The sequence below is a fragment of the Lissotriton helveticus genome, chromosome 1_1 (assembly GCF_964261635.1).
Source record: "Lissotriton helveticus chromosome 1_1, aLisHel1.1, whole genome shotgun sequence".
Classification (NCBI taxonomy): domain Eukaryota; kingdom Metazoa; phylum Chordata; class Amphibia; order Caudata; family Salamandridae; genus Lissotriton; species Lissotriton helveticus.
The window spans coordinates 1279638139-1279658367 of record NC_136057.1 but is presented as its reverse complement, the minus strand read 5'-3'; the positions used below and the strand labels follow the sequence as shown (position 1 = coordinate 1279658367).

The 20229-nt window shown below is 49.2% G+C and overlaps 1 protein-coding gene and 1 long non-coding RNA gene across 4 annotated transcripts in view; one reads left to right on the top strand and one right to left on the bottom strand.

The window, feature by feature from the left end:
* Positions 1-20229, bottom strand: part of FAM3C (FAM3 metabolism regulating signaling molecule C) — a 429441-nt gene that overhangs the window by 165201 nt on the left and 244011 nt on the right. The gene's annotated exons all lie outside the window — the stretch shown is intronic.
* LOC144822788 (uncharacterized) overlaps positions 18634-20229 on the top strand; it is a 180796-nt gene continuing 179200 nt past the window's right edge. Inside the window, exons 1-2 of one of the 2 annotated variants that reach the window (XR_013608694.1) lie at positions 18634-18705; positions 18945-19009. This is a non-coding gene — a long non-coding RNA (uncharacterized LOC144822788). Of the gene's footprint in view, positions 18706-18906; positions 19010-20229 lie in introns of both variants that reach the window. The other variant, XR_013608695.1, reaches the window with a different exon arrangement.

Here is a 20229-nt window from a genome sequence, read left to right as displayed (position 1 = left end):
AGAGGAACACATGGAGCAGTGGCTGAAGGGCATACTACCGGAAGGATCGCTCTCCCCGCACTTCGTTATAGAACGAGCTCACAGGGTCCCCACCAAACCTCTGACGACAGGCTCCAACCCGAGACCCATGCTACTCCGCATAATGAACTATCGGGACAGAGACTCCATACTGCGAGAAACACGCAAGCTCCAAGAGGTCCGGATCGAGAACGCGTCGGTGATGTTCTTCCCAGACTACACTGTACAGGTCCAGCGGCAAAGACATGACTTTATGGCGGTGAAAAAGCGACTGAGACAGATAGGTCTCCAGTACCGACTGCTATTTCCCGCGAAGTTGAGGGTCATGGCGGGAGAACGAACTCATTTCTTTACGGACCCCACGGAGGTGGAAACCTGGCTGGACAGCGGAGTAGATACAGAACCCAAAACGACAGCGGGTCCTGTGCCCCGGCGACAATCCGGTAATCACAGGCGAAGACGACGACCCCGCCAGGGCTCTCAGCCGGGATCGCGAGCAGCGACAAGAACTCCCCCTCCAGCGGATGCCAGGCGGCAGGAGAAACAGGACACCCTCCGCCTGGTGATGGAACTCAGCGGATCCCCTGCACAGAGCGAGGTGGCGGGCGGCAGCGCACAGGACCTCCAAAGTGACGATGAAGCCATCTATGGTGTGCCGGACTCCCCGACCTCGGAGGACCGACCTGATGTCACTCCCCAAACGGCGGACTACATCAGCTGACCACGCGACGAGCACGGCACTCTACAAGAACGTTTGCAACTGACCACCGCAACGGACCTAAGGCAACGCAGCTGCAGCAAGAACTGATCACGGCAGCGGACTACACCCCCAACCCTACATGCTGCGCACGCGGCTCACACACGCCGAACAACCCCCCAATGAACATGAGTCCTGGAATCGGCGGTGGTGACCTGCGCTCGATCGGAGTGCAGCTACAGGGACGCTTTGCTTTGCCTGGTGGCGGTTCGATTGGAGCACGTAATGTATGGAGTTTTGTGCATGTGCATGATGGGTTCACTGTCTGCAAGGGCGGCCTAGACTGATACATTCCTCCCGGGAAGGTGATAGGCCTTCGTTCCACAACCATATTGACACAAACCAACTGATTTCGTGCATATAGCACAACCACCCCCTTAGACTTGAATTTTGTTGCTCTCCTAGAGAGTATGGGCGGGAGCACGTTTCGCATCCGACCTTTTGGTATTTTGAAGGTTCATAATGTTCATTGGCTTACTGTTCCGTTAGCCATGTTTTTTTCCCCTCCTATGGTCACAGTGAAGTGGTGTGCCACATTAGGCGCTTACTTGATGGCAGGGACCGTTCACATGGCGGCGGGCACAAAATGCATGGGGTGGTGGAGGGAGGGATGGGTGGGGTTTTTTTTTGCAATATTGTAATGTCGGCCATTAAGATATGTACGTGGAATGTGAGGGGTATACATACGCCATCCCGACGTTACCAAATCTATTCATACCTCAAACGCCATCACATACAAATTGCCCTCCTACAAGAAACACACCTTAACACCACGGAAACTCCCACGCTGCGGCGCAGGTGGCGCGGACAGCTCTATGCTACAGGATTCTCGTCGTACGCTCGGGGGACACTGGTGTGGGTCAAGCCGGGCACTCCATGGCCACACAAGATGTACACATAGATCCCGAGGGCAGATACGTAGCAATCCACGGCAGGTTAGATGGCAACCCACTGGTACTAGCCTCAGTATTTGCGCCTAACGCGGGGTTGGCAGACTTCCTTACCCAATTGTCGCACACATTGGCCCCTTGGCATGGAATCCCCTGGGTACTTGGCGGGGACTACAATAGCTCACTAGATTTGGCACTAGACCGCTCTCATCCTACACCACCCAACTCACAGGCGCGGACCACTACGAAAGCACTGCAGGCGTGGTCCACACAATGGGGTCTGCAAGATGCGTGGCGCACTCGCAATCCACACTCCAGAGTCTACTCATATTACTCGGGAGCACACGCCCTGCATGTACGCCTTGATCGGTACATGGTCTCCAGTGAGCTCATACCTAATGTCACGAACACCTGTTACATGGGCCGCACACACTCCGACCACAACCCGCACCTCTTGGACCTGATGTGGGACCAACCCTGGCCACCGATACCCACATGGCGGTTGCAACCTGACCTATTACTAGACGGCACATTTAGGGGTTCCATATGCACACAGACAGCGCAGTATTTCGAAGACAACGCAGGCTTGGCATCGACACCACAGATCGAGTGGGACGCCTTTAAAGTGGTCCTCAGGGGGCAATGTCTAGGCACTCAGGCCCATTCCCGACGGCAATTAGAGGCAGATCTCCGACGCCTAGAATCAGACTTGCTGCGACTGGAGCAGGCAGCAGCCACAGACACAAACACTGACTTATTACAGGCGCGGGCAGAACATGACAAACTGATTGACAGGTTGAAAAACATCAACTACAAGGCCCGCTCACATCACACTGGAGACAAACCTGGCAAGCTGCTGGTGTGGCTGACACAACGCGAGACCCGCGTAACGCCAGTGACAGCGGTACAATCGTTGGCTGGCCCAACGGTGTACACACAGGTGCAGATACACGAGGCCTTTGTGACACATTACAGCGCGCTATACAAGTCCCGTCTGCTGACCACACAACCCGTCATAACTGCGTATCTAGAGGATGTCGCGCTGCCTGCCCTGACGGATGATCAACGGGATGACCTGGGGTCGCCGTTGCTAGCAGAGGAGCTCCGTGAGGCCATCTATGCCCTCTCAAATGGCAAAGCCCCGGGCCCTGATGGGTTGCCGGCGGAATATTATAAAGCATGCTCCGACATCCTGATTCCAGAGCTCCTAAGGGTATATACGGCGGCGCTGGAGGACTCGACCCTACCCCAGTCAATGAATGAGGCGACACTAGTGTCCCTTTTAAAGCCAGGTAGAGATGGTACACTCCTCGGCTCATATAGACCCCTAGCACTGCTAAACACGGATTATAAGATACTGGCTTCGACTCTCGCCCGACGACTAGCAGGACTGGTGCCAGACTTGATACATAATGACCAGAACGGCTTTGTGCCCACCAGATGCACCTCCCACAACATACGGAGGCTATTCCGAGTACAAACATATGCAATGCAAGATTGGCCTAGGTCGGGCTGCCTAGTCCTTGACCTAGAGAAGGCATTCGATTCGCTCGAGTGGCCCTATCTACTGGCTGTGTTACGCAAATTCGAACTTGGGGAAGACTATATTGAACTAGTGGGATTGCTATACAGACACCCAGTGGTGCGAGTCCGCACAGGCGGGCTACTATCTGACGCCATTAGGGTGCAGCGCGGCACCAGACAGGGCTGCCCATTATCCCCATTACTCTTTTCACTGGCGATTGAACCCCTTGCTGAAATATTGCGCAATAAGGGCACGCACTGGGGCATCCCACTAGCAGATGGCATACACACAGTCTCGCTATATGCAGGGACCTTACTCAAATACCACTAGACCTCTCGGAGATCTTCAAGTCCTTCGAGACCATGTCAGGTCTCAAGGTAAACTGGGCCAAGTCAGGGGCATACTCGTTCAACCCGGACATCCCAGACCCTGAAATCATGATTAATGGTGAGCAATTGCCGTGGCACCACACCACGTTCAAATACCTAGGAGTATACATCTACAGGACACCCCAGGACATACTAGACGGCAACCTGACACGCGCCATAACGTCCATAAGGTCCCAAATTGCCTTTTGGAAATCCCTACCGCTCAATGTCCCAAGCAGAGTGACGCTGACAAAAATGATCGTGCTCCCCAGGCTCTTATATTACTTTGCCAACATACCGGTATACGTGCGGGCACACACCTTCAAGGAACTGGCATCCATGATCAGGGACCTGATATGGAACACTGGACGACCCAGAGTGGCCCTCCAAAAACTATATGCGCCAGTCGATGAGGGTGGCCTCGCGGTACCGAACCTCGAACTTTACTATCTGGCAGCCCAGCTACAATGGGTCACTGCCTGGCTCGCGGGAAACCACCTGGAGGACACAGCCACGATTACGGATGTGCTATCCTCCACACAAATACATACCCTATTCCACCCCCTGACACACCCAAGGAAAACGGCTCAACTACATGTGGGTGTAGCGGTAAGATGTTATGTCAGAAGCCTACGGCTCACGAGACTGACTAAACCATATGCCCCAGCGCTCCCGCTCCTAGGCACCCCCAAGTCCACCTCTATAGTCACGGAAACAGCACTGGAACACTGGACGTGCACTGGAGTAGACACCATGGCAGACCTATACGCCGATGGTGTCCTGATACCTTTTGAGACACTGGCTGCTGACACGGGTCTCCCACCGGGACAGTTTTTACAACACGCCTCCTTACTTTTAGCATACACGCAGCGGTGGGGTAGCATCACTGAAGAACTAACAACACATCAATTGATACAGAGCCTACATGTCATGGGAAACGGTACACACGTGGTGCACTGGCTACATCAGGCGCTATTGTCACACACGCAACACTTGTTACAACCGCTACGGGACAAATGGGCAACAGACAGGGGGAGGAACTGGACAGATAAGGAGTGGAAAACGATACTGCTGTGCCCCAGGCACGTTCCCCGCAACGCACGCTTCAAACTGATACAGTTCTATATATTGCATAGAGCGTACCTCTCACCCAGTAAAATTAACCAATACTTCCCGGGTGCTACAGCTAGCTGCCCGAGATGTGCACTGGAAGGGGCGGACCTGCTACACATGCTGTGGCAGTGCCCACAGATTCAGGCGTACTGGGGGGCGGTACTGGTGATACTAGACAAATGCACGGACATGGTGATACCGCACACGTGGGAGGCGTGCATACTAGGCCTGTATAAACGAACTAAATTGAATAAAGTCCCCTCTCGTTTCTGGGACCTTGGCCTCCTCACGGCAAAAAGATTGATTACAAAACACTGGAAACGAGCTACCCCACCACTAACGGAACACTGGCACGCATCCCTGGACACCTGGGCGAAAGCGGAAAGCACCACCCTCCATAACGAGGAAATAGCAGGTCTACGACAGTTCCCAATTGCGGTATTATGGGATGTAATGCTCAACTCCTTTCATAGGGAATGCCATCTAGCACGGAACCTAGCAGATGTCAACCGCCCGGATGATGCCAACGGCAAACCCCCTGCTAATACTCCGTGCGGACAGACTTGACGATGCTCCCCCCAGCACTCCCCTCACACCGAACACCTACCACAACCGACCCATTGTCCCCCCCAAAGCCATGCTCACTCCATTAGTCAATTTAAATGACGCCCACACACCCCCCACACATCGATACACCCTCAACTAGACGCACACGTCGCACTTTCGAATCAGATGACCATAGCCAACCCTTCCCATTTTCCCCCTTATGTCCTCTGTTCTCTTTCCTTCCCTCACTGTTTATCTCAGGAAGTTATATCCTCTGTTGCGCTAACATGGTTGGAACATTTGTGATGAAAAATAGCCATGATGTATGAGGCGGAGAACTAATGCATTGTGTGATAAGCCCCGTAAACAAGACAGACATCTCTGAGATGTAGTACTATGTATATTGTAACATTCATGTTTTATTCCTCCTGTGACTTTAATAAAGGATATTTAAACAAAAAATAAATAAATTATGTCTTAATCTACTCTAGAGATCAAGATCCTCTTCATAAGTCAAGCAGCATTTTACCTTTATAAAAGTTAGACCACAATTCCCCCTGGCTGATTACGACTACATGCTCTTATTGTAAAGGTAGAACCTTCTGTTTATTACCAGCACCACCGATTAGATTTCCAATTCAGACTACACAATGCCTTATTAAATGTATATTTTTCCTCACACAATATGCATAATTGTAGGTGCTTTAAATGAAAAAGAGAGTTGTTTAATGAAAAAAGTACGCTATTCCATGTGTGCAGTGCCTCACGATACTGATATAGCCAACTATGGCATCCACACCTCTAATAATAAGGATGTCTGCGTTCAGGTGACTAAGATTTATGGTTTTCAATACAGAAAGGATTTTCTCCTAGGAGAAAAGCCTGGGCCAACTGGCTTTACTGGAATCTCATTGTACATTGTTAAATCACCTTTGACACTGTGATTCCAGCTGAAATACTACACTAACGCACAAGTTACTACTCACTAACTAATGTCTCTTACAGATATATCGTTACACAAGTAGTATCTTGTGCATCTGAAAGAGACACGTTAGTAATAGATTCCTTACCTTAGAATAGATTCCCCAGCAATACCAACCCGGTGGTGGGTCTGCGAACAAAATTACACCAGGAAGTCACGGAGAACAGAACGGGCTCTCTCTGGACTGGACTGTCAAGGCAGTAGTGCTTTGTAAACATGTGCAGTGAGGCCCACGTAGCTGCCTGACAAATGTCCTGCAAGGGAACGCCGTGTCCCAAGGCAGTAGTGGCTGCAGTTGCCCTGGTCGATTGGGCACGCAGCCCCAGAGGAGGTTCCTTCTTGGCCAAAGAGTAACATGCTTTGATGCACAGAACGACCCACCGTAAATGGTCCGTTTATGCATAGTCAGACCTTTTTTGGCGCCACGTAGCCAACAAAGAGCTGATCATCTACCCGGAACTGTTGTGTACACTGCAGATAGAAAGTAAGTGCACGTTTTGGGTCCAGACGGTGGAGCCTCTCCTCTTCCCTAGAAGGATGCGGAGGCGGAAAGAAGGTGGGCAAAGTGATAGTCTGCCCGATGTGGAAGGGCATGACAACCTTTGACAAGAAAGAAGGACGGGTCCTTAAAACCACCTTGTCTGGATGAACAGAAAGGAAAGGAGGTTTAGAAGAAAGAGCCTGGAGCTCACTTACTCGTCTGGCAGAAGTGATAGCTACCAGGAAAGCCGTCTTTAGAGTAAGAAGATATAAAGGACAGTTATGAAAGGGTTAAAAGGAGCACACATCAGAAAAGTCAAGACAAGATTTAAGTCCCATTGAGGCATTATGAAAGGCACGGCAGGGAACGTGTGTGTAATGCGTTTGAGGAAACGATTAACAACCGGAGACTTAAAAAGAGAAGGCTCATCAGGAAGCCTCAGGAAGGCGGAAATGGCATAAAGATAATCCTTGATAGTGCCCAGAGCAGGGTCCTGCTGGGCCAAGGACAGAAGATCCTCAGAAAGAGGGGCCAAAGGGGGATCCACAGTCTTTGCTGTGCACCATGCCACAAATCTCTTCCACCGGCAGGCGTATACCGTTTTAGTGGAGGGACGCCTGGCTGCCAGAATGACATTACAGACCTCAGGAGGAAGGTCGAAAGCAGTCAACTGTTGCCGCTCAATCTCCACGCATGGAGTTGGAGGCCGGACAGGTTTGGGTGGAGAACTGTCCCCTGTTGCTGCTACAGAAGATCCTCCCGAAGAGGCAGTCGGATCGGGGGATCGATGCTCATACTGAGTAGCTCAGGATACCATACTCTTCGAGCCCAGTCTGGAGCCACAAGAATAACTTGGGCCCGGCCGCGCCTGATCTTCTTCAGCACTCAGGGCAGAAGGGGTATAGGCGGAAAGGCGTACAACAGACCACAACTCCACTTGCAATGAAAAGTGTCGCCGAGCAAGTGCCGCCTTGGAAATTCCTACGTGCAGAACTGATGACATTGTGCGTTCTCTTCGGTGGCAAATAGATCTAACCAAGACTGGCCCCACTGCTGTAAGAGACCTTGCACCACGTCCGAGTGCAGACGCCATTCGTGATCCATCAAGCACCGGCGGCTGAGTTCGTCCGGCATTCAGAGAACCTACCAGGTGTTGAACCACCAAGGTAATGCCTTGATGTTCCAGCCATGCCCAGAGGCGTAAAGCCTCCTGACATAGGGTCCAGGACCCCACCATGCCCTGTTTGTTGCAATATCACATGGCAGTGCTGTTGTCCGTGAACACTTGCACTACACTCCCTCGGACAGAAGGGAGGAATGCCTTCAGTGCAAGTCGGATCGCCCGCAGCTCCAGAAGGTTGATATGGAGCCGGGACTCCACCGGAGACCAGAGGCCTCTGATCTCCGCCTCTCCCAAGTGCCCTCCCCACCCCAGGAGAGACGCATTCGTCACCACTGTGTGCTCCGGTTGGGGAAGGGAGAGGGATCTGCCCTTGACCCAAATGCGATTCGTGAACCACCACTGCAATTGGCGTGCATTGCCCTCCGCGATCTGGATATGATCTGATCATACAGGTTGCCCAGATGCTGCGCCCATTGGAACTTCAGGTCCCACTGCAGAGCCCGCATATGCCATCTGGCACGCTGCACTAGCAGGATGCAGACGGCCATCAGGCCCAGGAGCCAGAGGGTCATCCTGATTGAAACCCAGGATAGAGGCTGAAAGATCAGAACCATAGCCTAAATATCCCGGACTCGCTCCTCGGGAGGATAAACCCGAAACTGCGTAAAATCCAGAACTGCTACGATGAAGGGGAGCTTCTGAGAGGGACTCAGGTGAGACTTCGGCACGTTGAGGGAGAACCCCAGCAAATGCAGGAGGTCGGCCGTAGTCTGAAGGTGGGTGACGACTGCCTGGGGCGAGCCCGCCTTCAAAAACCAGTCGTCGAGGTAGGGGAAGACTGATACCCTTAACCTGCGCAGATGAGCTGCGACCACCGCCATCACCTTTGTGAACATCCGGCGGGCACTGGTAAGGCCGAAGGGGAGCACGGTAAACTGAAAATGCTCCTGGCCCACCGTGAACCGCAGGGAAGGCCGGTGGGCCGGCAGGACGAGAATGTGAAAATACGCTTCCTGCAAGTCCAACGCTACCATCCAGTCTCCAGGGTCGAGGGCAGCCAAGACCTGAGCCAGAGTTAGCATCTTGAACTTCTCCTTTCGGAGGAAGCGATTCGCGTCCCGGTGGTGAAAGATAGGACGCAGAACCCCTTTGTCCTTCTTGGGGACCAGAAAGTGGTGGGAATAGCAACCACTCCCTACTTCTGGCCCAGGAATGCACTCGATGGCCCCCTTGGCAAAGAGGGCCGCGACTTCCTGTTGGAGAAGAGCCAAATGATCCCCTGACATGCGGTGGCACCGAGGTGACATGGCTGGGGGTGAGGACTGAAAGGGAAGGGAGTAACCGTTGCAGATTATGTGCAGGACCCATTTGTCTGACGTAATCTCAAGCCAGCGGGGGTGGTGGTGGCGGATCCTGCCACCCACCGGCGTGTGGTGCTCCCTGAAGCTCAGATTAGGAGGGTTTAGAGGCGGAAGCAGCAGGGGTGGAGGTGTATGGACCCACACGATGGTTCCCCGCCCCGCCCCTGCGGAAACCTCGGCCTTGCTGTGTATGGTTCTGCACAGGCTTGGTGGAAGGGTGCGCCTGTGCGCCTCGTCCCTGGCTACTAAAGGGACAAAAACCAAGAGTGGCCGGGGTCTTAGTAGAAAGACAGAGGGACTTGGCCGTAGCCCGCGAGTCTTAAAGCGCTCCAGTGCACTGTCAGCCTTGTTTCCAAACAGGCGGGTGCCATCAAAAGGCATGTCCATGAGGGAACTCTACACATCGGGCGAGAACTGGGTCGAACGCAACCAGGTGTGGCGCCGCAACGCCAGGGTCATAGGGATCGCCCTGCCCAGTGAGTTGGCGGTGTCTAACCCACACCGAATGGCGAACTTAGCCGCATCTTTGCCCTCAGCAATCGCCTGAGAATGGGTAGCCTGCACCTTCTCAGGACACTGAAGCAACACCTGAGCAACGGCGTCCCACACCACGTTGGAGTAGCGGCCCAACAAGCAGGCGGTGTTCACCGACCGCAGCCCGAGGTTGGCCGAAGAGAACAACCTCTTGCCAAACTGGTCCAGCCTTTTAGAGTCTTTATCCGGCGGGGCCGTGGGAAAGGCACTCTGTGACGTTGAGGCCTGAATGACCAGACTCTCAGGCATAGGGTGAGTGGTCAAGAAAGCGGGGTCACCGGGTGCCAGTCGGTGGCGTCTGGCGACGTTTTTATCCACCGTGGCCGGCCTCGACCAAGTGCCCAAGAGGACCTCTGTAAGGACGTCATTAAAGGGCGTCATGAAAGGGCAGCAGCGCACCACCGAAGTAGATGCTGTCTGGAGCACCTCGGTGAGGAGGTTGGTCTTGAGGGCCACCATTGGGAGGTCAAGATTGAAGGCCTCAGATGCCCGACGGAGGACCATCATGTAGGAGGCACCCTCCTCCATAGTAGACAGGGGAGAGGCGAACCCTGGGTCAGAAGCGACATCGAGGTCACCTGCATCTTCCAAGTCATCCACCCAATCGAGTTCGGAGTCGTATTGCCGAGCAAGCAGGTCCTCGGACCCTTCCCAGTCCAGGAACCGGGGCAAGGGTGGGACGAACGGCACCCATGCGGCGCCGGGGCTGGAGCCGAGGTTGGCGCCGGAGCTGGCAATGCCGCACCTCGTGGCGCCAGGGCCGGAGCCAGCGGCGCAGGATCCTGTGGCACGGGGGCTGGAGCCGATGCCAGGCCAGCAGGATCTGGACATGGGACCGCGGGGATCGAAGACGCACCGGCGGGAGCCCGAGGCCTGTAAAGGTGGTTCAAAGCAGCAAGGAATTCTTGCATCTGTTCGGGAGTCGCCCATGGACCCGGGTATAGCGGGTCTCTCCGGCTCCAGAGGAGCCGCAGGGGCAAGGCCCTTGTCCCCCTCTGCTGCCACCGAGGAGATACGGGGGGACGTCGGAGAACAAACATGCTTCTTCGACTTCTTTTTATGGTGAAGCTTACCGGAATCCAAAGGCGAAGACTTGGAGTCCGAGGAGCGACTGTTCCGGTCCCGCGAGCAGTCCCGGGAACGGCCCCAAGACCGGGAGCGGCGACGCGACTAATGCTGGACCTCCAGCAACTTTCGACGCCGCTCCCGCAAGGCCTTGGGGGCCATGGCACGGCAGTCACGGCAGTTGGGGTCGGCATCCAGACAGTAGAGGCAAACATCGTGGGGGTCCGCTACAGACATGTTTCGGCAACAGGTCCCACGGGACTTTACAGCCGGGCATCCCTACGCGCACCAAGAGAAAAGTGGGGAGACAAAAGTCTCCATATAGTGGTCAAAAAGAGACCAAGGTATGTGCTCAATCCGGATCTGCGCTTACTGGCATGAAAAAAAAAAGAACTGACGTCAGCGCGCATGGGTGGCGCCTAAGTACTCTCCGTGACGTCATCTCGGTGCTGACGACGCCAGTGATGGACGCGGAGCCACAGGACGCCACCTACTGACGCGCAAGGGTACTGCTAAGCAAAACTTTCCGGATCCAGTCTGATGCCTGGGGATATTCTAAAGTAAGGAATCTATCACTAACGTGTCTCTTTCAGATACCTCCATTAGCTGAAATTTGATACATAATGAAGGAACAACCAACTAACTCATGCTTCAGACATTTCCCTCTGTTAATTTAACTACTTGTTTTCAGACTCTTACTATCGACATTGGCTAGGAAAACCTGGTTTGCCAGCTTTGACAAATCTTCCTTTTTTCACACACACCCATTCTCCCTTCATTAGACCCGATGCTCCATTACTGGACACATCCCTGAATTTTCCTGATTTCAGCTTCTCAGGAAACTTCCTTCCTTATTGTGACTCCACTCGGAGTCACAATAAACCTTATTCGATCGAATTGAACAGACCATAAAAGTACAATAAGAAAAAAAAAGAAAACCAAATACAATTAATATCCAGATATGTCTAGAGCAATACATAATAAAAGCAATTCAAGAAAAAACATTGTTGAGCTTTGACATGCCTAAAACCATGACATCAAAGTTAAAAAAACAATACATATTCAAGTACAGTTCTCAAATAAAAGGAGAACAAAAATCTCAATGAAGGGTCCGCTATGTGCTCCTACCAATATGATTGTTGATCCCAAATGTCTAGACTTCACTTGAAAGAGTGCCAATATACCAGTAGCACACAGGTATTAATACAGGCGGAGATGTGGGCCAGATATAAACAAGGTGTCATCCAGACAATAATTTGGATCCACCAACTTAGCAGACTTCGTATGAGGGCCACAACACAGAGGCCTGTGACCAGACTCTCTTATCAAAATATCAGAAAGATAGAGGCCATTGCCCTATGCTAATAGCTTTTGTCAAGGCGTCAAATAACTAAAGTGCTGACAATGCAATGGATAAAACATTAGCCAAAAAGTGGATAGAACGCTTTGATTGTTTAACCTTAAGTCTACAGGAGGCAGGATTTATTGGGAAGGCAGGATTTATTTGAAAACCCCCAGCTTATTATCTCCATTGCAAAATCATAACAAAATAGATTTTTTGAACATCTTAAGAGATCACAGAGAATATAGGGAGCGCAGTAAAAAGCAGGTAGCCGAGTATTTACCCCTTATTACGACTGAAGGAAATAAGCCATATCTTATGTATCCTTTCTGTCATTTACATTTTTCTTATCTTACAAGATTCAGATTTGGCTGCACTCACCTACTGGTCTCGTACCAGAGCCAAACTTACCATTAGGCCCTTTTGGATCCCTGCCCTTGTGATTGTAAATCAGCCCAAAACCTGCTGCACTTTCTTTTCTTCTGCGAGTTATACAGTATTTATTTATTTAGAAGTTTTGTATAGCGCTAGCTGGACCCAGGGGTATCAGAGCGCTTCACAGCATATACAATAATGTGAAAACATATGATACAGGAGAATGGTAGAACATGGGGGTTCGAGCAGGGAAGGGAACAAGCGTATGGGTGAAGGGGCAGAGGAAAAGAGGGTGCAAGCAAAATCTGATGATCATCCGAGCGTAGTAGACAATCAAACCGCTTATGAATAAAAAGTTTGTGATCCGAATCAGTGTCGTCAGTCACAAAATTTGAGGTAAGATGAAGTGTCGGCTAAGGAGCTACTTGTGGTCTATCGGTTCGCTCAAGAGCGGTCAAGGAAGAGGGTTTTGAGTAGGCTCTTGAATTTTGGTAACTAGGGGGTTGTTCTGATGTGGGGGGGATGCAGTTCCAGATTTTTGGAGCGTTACCGGCAAAAGATTTGGTTGAGGTTTTATGCTTGCGAGTTCTTGGCGGGATGAGTAGTAGAGAGTTGGAGCTCCTGAGATTTCTTGGCAGGCCTGCCCTTTTGAGTTTGGAGGCCAGGTATTCCGGTTTGCCTGTGTGCAGGGCTTTGTGAGTGAGGCAGGCTGTTCTGAAGCTGGCTCGCAACTCAACTGGGAGCCATCTGAGTTCTCTGAGAGGTGGCGAAATGTGTTCGAATTTCTTAATTCCAGTGACCATTCTGGCAGCTACATTGAGAGTTGTCTTCAGGGGGGCGAGGTGGGATTTTGCTGTCCCAGATCGGTTGACTGGGAGTGAGTGTTTGATTGGTTCAGATGCTCCGTCCATCACCACCCCCTTTTGTACCGTCCCAGTCAAGGTAGCGATCCCATAGTCTATTCTAGAGAGGACCAAAGTTTGGGTGGCTTTTTGAAGGTCCTTGGGTGGGAGGAAGGGTTTAATTTTGTAAAGTAGTTTTAGGTTGAGAAAGGCTCTTTTGGCAGATCTTGTGACGTGTTTCTTCATGTGCAGTTTTGGGTCCAGGGTGATCCCTAGAGATTTTACCGAATCCGTTAAGGTGAGGTTGCCATTGAGGGCTTCAATGGCTTTGAGCTATTCTTCAATTTGTGGGTTTTCGTCTTTGTTGGATATGAGGAGTATTTCCGTTTTTTCTTGGTTGAGTTTCAGGTGATTGTTTGTGAGCCAGTGTTGAACTTCCTTGAGCGTGTTGTTAAGTCTCTGGATGTCGTCAATTGAGGTAGTTTTCAGATAAAGCTGCGTGTCATCTGCATATAAATGAAAGGGGTTGTTGGATTTCCTAAGTAGAGAGGTAAGGGGTTCCATGTAGATGTTGAAGAGCTGAGGGGAGAGTACGGATGCTTGAGGAACACCTGTGATGGCGGGGTGGAGGTCGGACTCAAAGTTTTTGATTTTTAATCTTTGTGAACGGTTTTGGAGAAAGGAAGAGAACCAGTGGAGGACCGTCTCTTGTAGACGGTCCCTTTCTTGTAGCACATTTATGAGCAATTTGTGGTCAACTGTATCGAATGCAGCTGATAAATCTAGGATGATGAGAAGGCAGCATTGATCCGAGTCAAGTGACTTGAGTAGGTTGTCTATGACATTAAGGATTGCTGATTCGGTGCTGCATCCCTTTCTGAAGCCCGATTGATGGGGATCTAGTAGATTGATGTTATCCAGGTGTTGGGTCACCTGTGGGAGTACACATCTTTCCATGATTTTGGATAAAAAATGTAGGTTCGATACAGGTCTGAAATCATTCAGATCCTCAGTGTCTAGAGCTGCTTTTTTTTTTTTTGCAGTGGCGTGACTTGTCCTACTTTGAGGCAGTCAGGTACGGTTCTGGAGCTCAGTGAGCTGTTGATGATCTTGCACCACAGTGGGGCAAGGACGAGCTTCAGGTCTTTGGCCAGGTGAGGAGGTAGCTGATCCAGGGCGTGAAATGAGGGCTTGGCACTGGAGATTAGTTTGAATATCTCTGCTTCCTGGATGAGAGTGAAGTGAGACCACTGTTTTGGAGAGTTCAAGGGCGCTCTGGCAGGAGTTTCGGATGCTTTGATCTCATTGGGGGAGATGGGATTTGAACCAAGTGAGAGGTCAATCTTGGTGATTTTGTCATTGAAAAAGATTGCGAAGTTGTCGCATCGTTCTTTGGATGCCTGTGTTGAGGAAAGTATGGGTTTGGAGGTTTGGTTCCTTATGATATTGAAAAGCTCTTTGGGTCGGTTTCTTGTGTTTTCTAGCGCAGAGCAGAAGAAAGCTGACTTTTTGTTCTTAATGTGATTTTTGTATATCCTGCGGGCTGTTTGGAGTGGTTTTCGGCGGAGGGATTGTTCTTCCAGATTCTTTCTGCAGCTCTTAGCTATCTTCGTTCTTCGTTGATGTCAGTGGTAAACCATGATCTGGAAGGGATGTTCCTGGATTTCTTTAGCTTTAGGAGGGCAATTTGATCCAGCGTGAGCGTCATATTGGAGTTGTAAAGAGAGGTGAGTTTGGTAGTGGAGAGGTGGTCAGTGGAGTAGGGGAGCAGCTAGCTAATTCTTTCTTCTAGGTCAGCTCGCGGGATCTGGGCTGGCGTCCTGACCCATTTGGGGGGGGGTTCAAGTTTGGGAATTAGATTGTTCAAGAACGCCTGGTTGATGTGAAAGAGAACTATGTGATGATCGGACCAGTCAACAGGGAGGATGTGGTCGATGGAGATTGCATTGCTTTCAGCTATAATTGCGTCAAGGATTGCTCCTCTATGGTGTGTTTCTTCTAAGTAGTGTTGGGTCATATTGTTAACTAGCAGTAGGTTGTTTAGGATTTGAATGAGCGGGTTCATTGTTTCATTCCATTTAGGTTGAAGTCACTCAGAATTATGTTGTTAGAGGAGCGGAGTGCGCAATGGGCAATCAGGTCGGAAAGGTGAACCCCGAATTTTGTGGAGTTGCCTGGGGGGTGGTATAGTAGATGGCAAAGTGTAGGCCTGGTATCCTGTGTTTTGATGTTGACTGAGAGACATTCAAAAGGAGCTGTGCAAACAACAAGGAGTTTCCGTGATGGAGATGTTGTTCTTGTGGATGACTGCAATGCCCCCACCTCTTTTCCCTTGCCTGTCTTTGTTAATCATAGTGAGTCCGGGAGGTACCAGCATGTCCATGGTAGGCGAGATTATTGAGCCAGGTCTCTGTTATGAATGCTGTGTCTGTCATAGGAGAGGATGGCTTCCGCTAGTTTGGTTGCATGTTTAGAGGCTGATCTGTAGTTTAGGAGCATGCAGTTGATGGGCGTTCTTCTTTGCACCTGTTCTCGCTGGATTGGACTCTAGGAGGGAAGGCTAGGTGGGCAGGGGATATAGGGATTCTCAGATGAGGGTGTACATTTCAAAATCCCGTAATTAGTTGGATCGCGGATTAAAGGGAGGAATTTGTTGGAGGGTCGTAGGATGTGGCTGGGTGTGTCACTTCCTGAGGGGAAAGTGAGGTAGTTGCTCTTCTAGATCTTTCGTAGCAACTATCCTTCCCCTTACTGGTGGATCCGGGTCGAGGTCTGGGGGGACTGTAGGCTCTGTGGAAGGTGGTACCTTGTCTAGACTGGGTTGGGTGAGATTAGATAGCTCTCTGGGTGGCTGGGTGGACTTTCAGATCAAGGAAAGGTTGGATAGAGTTTCGTTCAGGCCTCGAATCAGGATTTCCAGCTGAGTTTCTAGGAGGGAGAGGCGTTGCGTCATGTAAACCACGCATGGAATACATTCTACCACTTTTGAGGGTCTTGAATATTAAAAAGTGTAGGCCAGCGTTGTTTTATCTCCAACTTCTCCAATCAGAATATATTTGTGAAATGATATATAGATTCATTGCTGTTGCTATTCGCTTAAAGAGGGTAGTTGGAAAATGAGGGTTCCTTTTACTTGAGTTTGTGTCTTATCTGTTATGCTTTTGAGGGGAGACTTTCACATTGTTCTTTTTGATCATTTTTGGTCTTGTTACTTAAGCACAATCGCTCTTTAATGAACTGACTGGTATCAAGCCAGCATTTAACCATCGCTGAATTTTAAATGTCTTCTGTAAGTAATGAACAATATGAAAAATAATTAATTCTGATTGAATCTTGTCAGCCTCACTGGAAAGCCTCTACAAAGCTATTACGCACTTTATCAAATGTTTACATGTTTTTAATATATACTGTGTGTCCTGGTCAAAAAAGTATGCACTAGAAAAGATTGAAAAAAAATAAAAAAAATTGCATTATGCACTTTGAATAATGATGGTTTTATTTGCTGAGGCCCGCCGTGTTGAAAATCGGCAATTGACAATATTTTTTATTGATGTGTTTCTACCTGGGCTGGCTGCTCAGGGTTTGATTTTATATCTTTCACTTTTGATTTTTATTTCTTGGTATCTTTGTGCGTATATGTGACTTTTATGGTTTAAAAAAAAAGAATAAAGTTTTATTTGATTGATTGAAGTCTGAGGGAGAAAGTGCAGATTCAATGTCAGAAGCCCTCCTAAACAAGTGGACGCAATACACGAGGGCAATAATCAGAACGTGGAAAGGGACGAAAAATCCATGATGTGGTCCAGCTCGGGACTACATAAGAACAGAGTCATCTGCATTAATCAGAGCTGGTATATGTGCCACTGTCCAATCTGGTGAAAATCCCTGCAGGTATGCGTATGAACCAGTTCCCTTTTCAAGTGATTAGTATAGAGTGTAAAGAGGAAAGGTGCAAGGACACAACCTTGCCTAACACCCCCCCCCCGCAAACACAAAGGACTCCGAGCATCGCCCCCCAGGCCAAACCTAACTGATGCGCTGGAGTCATGATAAATCTCCCTGATGAGGTTAATTAAGGACCTGTTTATGCCAAGATTGCCCATTATACTTCATAAGTGTGGGAGAGACAGTCAAAAGCGCTGGACAGGTCCATAAACCCCAAAACTAAAGAGTCCTGCTTAGGTGGGAGAGGTTAAGACATTGATCCTCAGCCCTCTCCTGAACCCATACTGAATATCAGAAAGGATTCTGGTGTCCTCAGCCCAGGCCTCAAGTTTTAAGAGGAGAGCACGGCCCATGACTTCACCATTGAGTCCAGGAGGAAGCTCAGGAGGTAGTAACTCATACCCCCTCTGTCCCCCTTTATAAAGATGGGGACGATGATTGACTGCGAGCAAGTGGATAACTTGCTAGAGCGGCTAGCTGCCTGAAGGACATTAGAGACCAGAGGGGCCCAGGGTTCGATTTGGCTCTTAAAAAGAACCAAGGGTACCCAGTTAGGACAGGTGTTTTACTGCTAGCGTTTATTCTAACAGCCTCCAGCACTTCTTTGAAGGTCTGCAGGTATTTGGGTTGAAAGTTATCCCTTGCGTCAATGCAGGAGTATACTCACTGCGGATTGGAGAACACCGTAGTAATATCCGGTGCCGGAAGAACACTACAAAACTAACGCAACACTTCCTGGAAGCCAACCACACACCGAATGATGTCAGATGGACAATTATTGAACAGTTGAAAAATGGCTCAGAAATACAACTCTTCGAAAAAGAGCAACGGTGGATATACCGTCTGTCTACGCATAATCTGGGCCTTAATGATGCAATACCCTGGGGTTCTATCCTGAATAATAGATGAACTTCCAATGAATATGAACTCCATACACTGGGCTCTTTAGCGGAAACAGCGTTTAGCGACTTATTTTTATTTCTATTTAATACAGTTTAAATTTGCTTTACATTCGTAATCATGATTCATCACTGAGTGGATCACTACAGTGAGAGTGGCCTCCTTGCCAATAAGCAAACGATTTCCCTGTGTTTTCCCTTCCTTATAGCTAATTTAATTTCCAGCCTGTGATCAAAATTTCAAAGTACCCAGTGAGAGAAGGGTTAAACAAATATTACTGGCATTGATTCATATAAAAGCTATGAAGACGTGCAATCATTTTTGTAAATGTCAAGCGTCTCTGTTAAATAAAGTTGATTGACGGTGCTAAGTCACATTGGACTATTGGAGCGATGTTCCTTTAAGAATAGAGGGAATCGCGATCACGTGGGTGTTACGCCCCGACGTTACATAACGTCAGTCCTGGAAACAACCAGCCAACATTCGGGGCATGGATGTGCACTCCGTAGGTCCGGAGAGGGGAGACGTTCGTTTGTCAGTAAGTGTGCCTAAAACGATATAGGCTTAGACGGGTCACGACTATTTATTTATCTCCCCATTTTGTTTTTCCGTTCATGTTAAATTACTGAGCTTCTGGGTTTATATATCAAACATTGATTGTCCATTGGGCCAATGCCGCTAATGTTTATGTTAGAACACGGGCACTGTAGAAATGACACGCATTTGTTTTTTTTCTTAGTTTTCCATTTTTTCCATCTCTTCCCTATTTCCGGATAGCTTATAACGGGCGTGAAGAATACCCCTGCCATGCACCCATGAGGCTTTTACAAGCAGTCTGATAAGTAAGTGGTGCGTGTTTAAAATACATTGCTCATCTGACACGGACAGTACCTGACTGAAAATGATCGTTATTGAGATACCCAATTGTAAACGGTCTTTTTCTCTTTCTCTTTTATAATTCTTTCATAAGTTTTCCTTATAATGATGGCTGCGCAGACAGTTGGCACATGCACAGTGTTGTTTTTAATCATTACACTGACACGATAGTTGTGTGTTCAGTGTATTGTCTCTGACCATTAAGGTGGGAGGGTATCCAGAATGTTTAAAGTTGGTGGACATGAGCTGGGTCTGTGTCACACACATATCGATGTGTGAAGGTTGAATCTAATAATAAGAACAGATTACCTTATGCAATTTGATCAGTATTTCAATTTGTTTAGTGGTGCTATTTGAACAATCAGTTCTTATATTTGGGAGAGTTTAGATACAAGTGTAAGAACAGTATTACCATGGTACTTATGAGTTGAAGATGTTTGGGAGTACAAGACCAGGATTGAGGTTTTGTTATTACTCATATGCATTTAATCCCACACAGAAGTTGTGTTACACTTCACTTGGGTTTTGCTGTTATTAGAATTTTGTTTTCCTTTACAGACACAGGCGTACTAGCAGCAACCAAGGCAACTCACGTAGAAGTAACCGTGAGTGGGTGAATCACCCTCCTTTTTCTTGTGGACAGCGAGAATCGCACACACGTTAGAGTGTGTTCCTTTTTAAGCTGCTAAAACAAAAGTTCCTTTTTTCGGTCCTGATGAATGTTTGAGTGATTGTTGTTCATTAGTAAGCAGAAACATGTTGACCACATTTTTTCATTTAAAAGGACATCAGGTTTCATTGTTATGCCTTTAAAATGTCAGTTTTTAGGTTTCGCCTGGCGTCCGCTGCGCAGCAGCGTTCGCACAGGCGAAATCTAATGTTAGAACATACTGGCTTTGGTCCCGCCTTCTCTTCCATTGGCTAGCTCCATAAATGGAGGCTAGCCATTGGAAGAGCGATCTGTCCGTCATTGCCGGAGCAGATTCGTGGGCGTTCCCGCGATTTTTACTCATCCCGCCCTCTTGCGATCGTCATGCGGCGGTGGGCGTGGTTTTTTTGGGGGGGGTTTTCCGGTCATGTTTTTGTCTTTTTCGAAGTGTCTTCTGTTGGAGTGGGCTGCGAGTTTTAAGTTGCCAGGAAGTACTGTGTATTTGCGATCAGGTAAGCTAATTTTCTTTTAACTTTT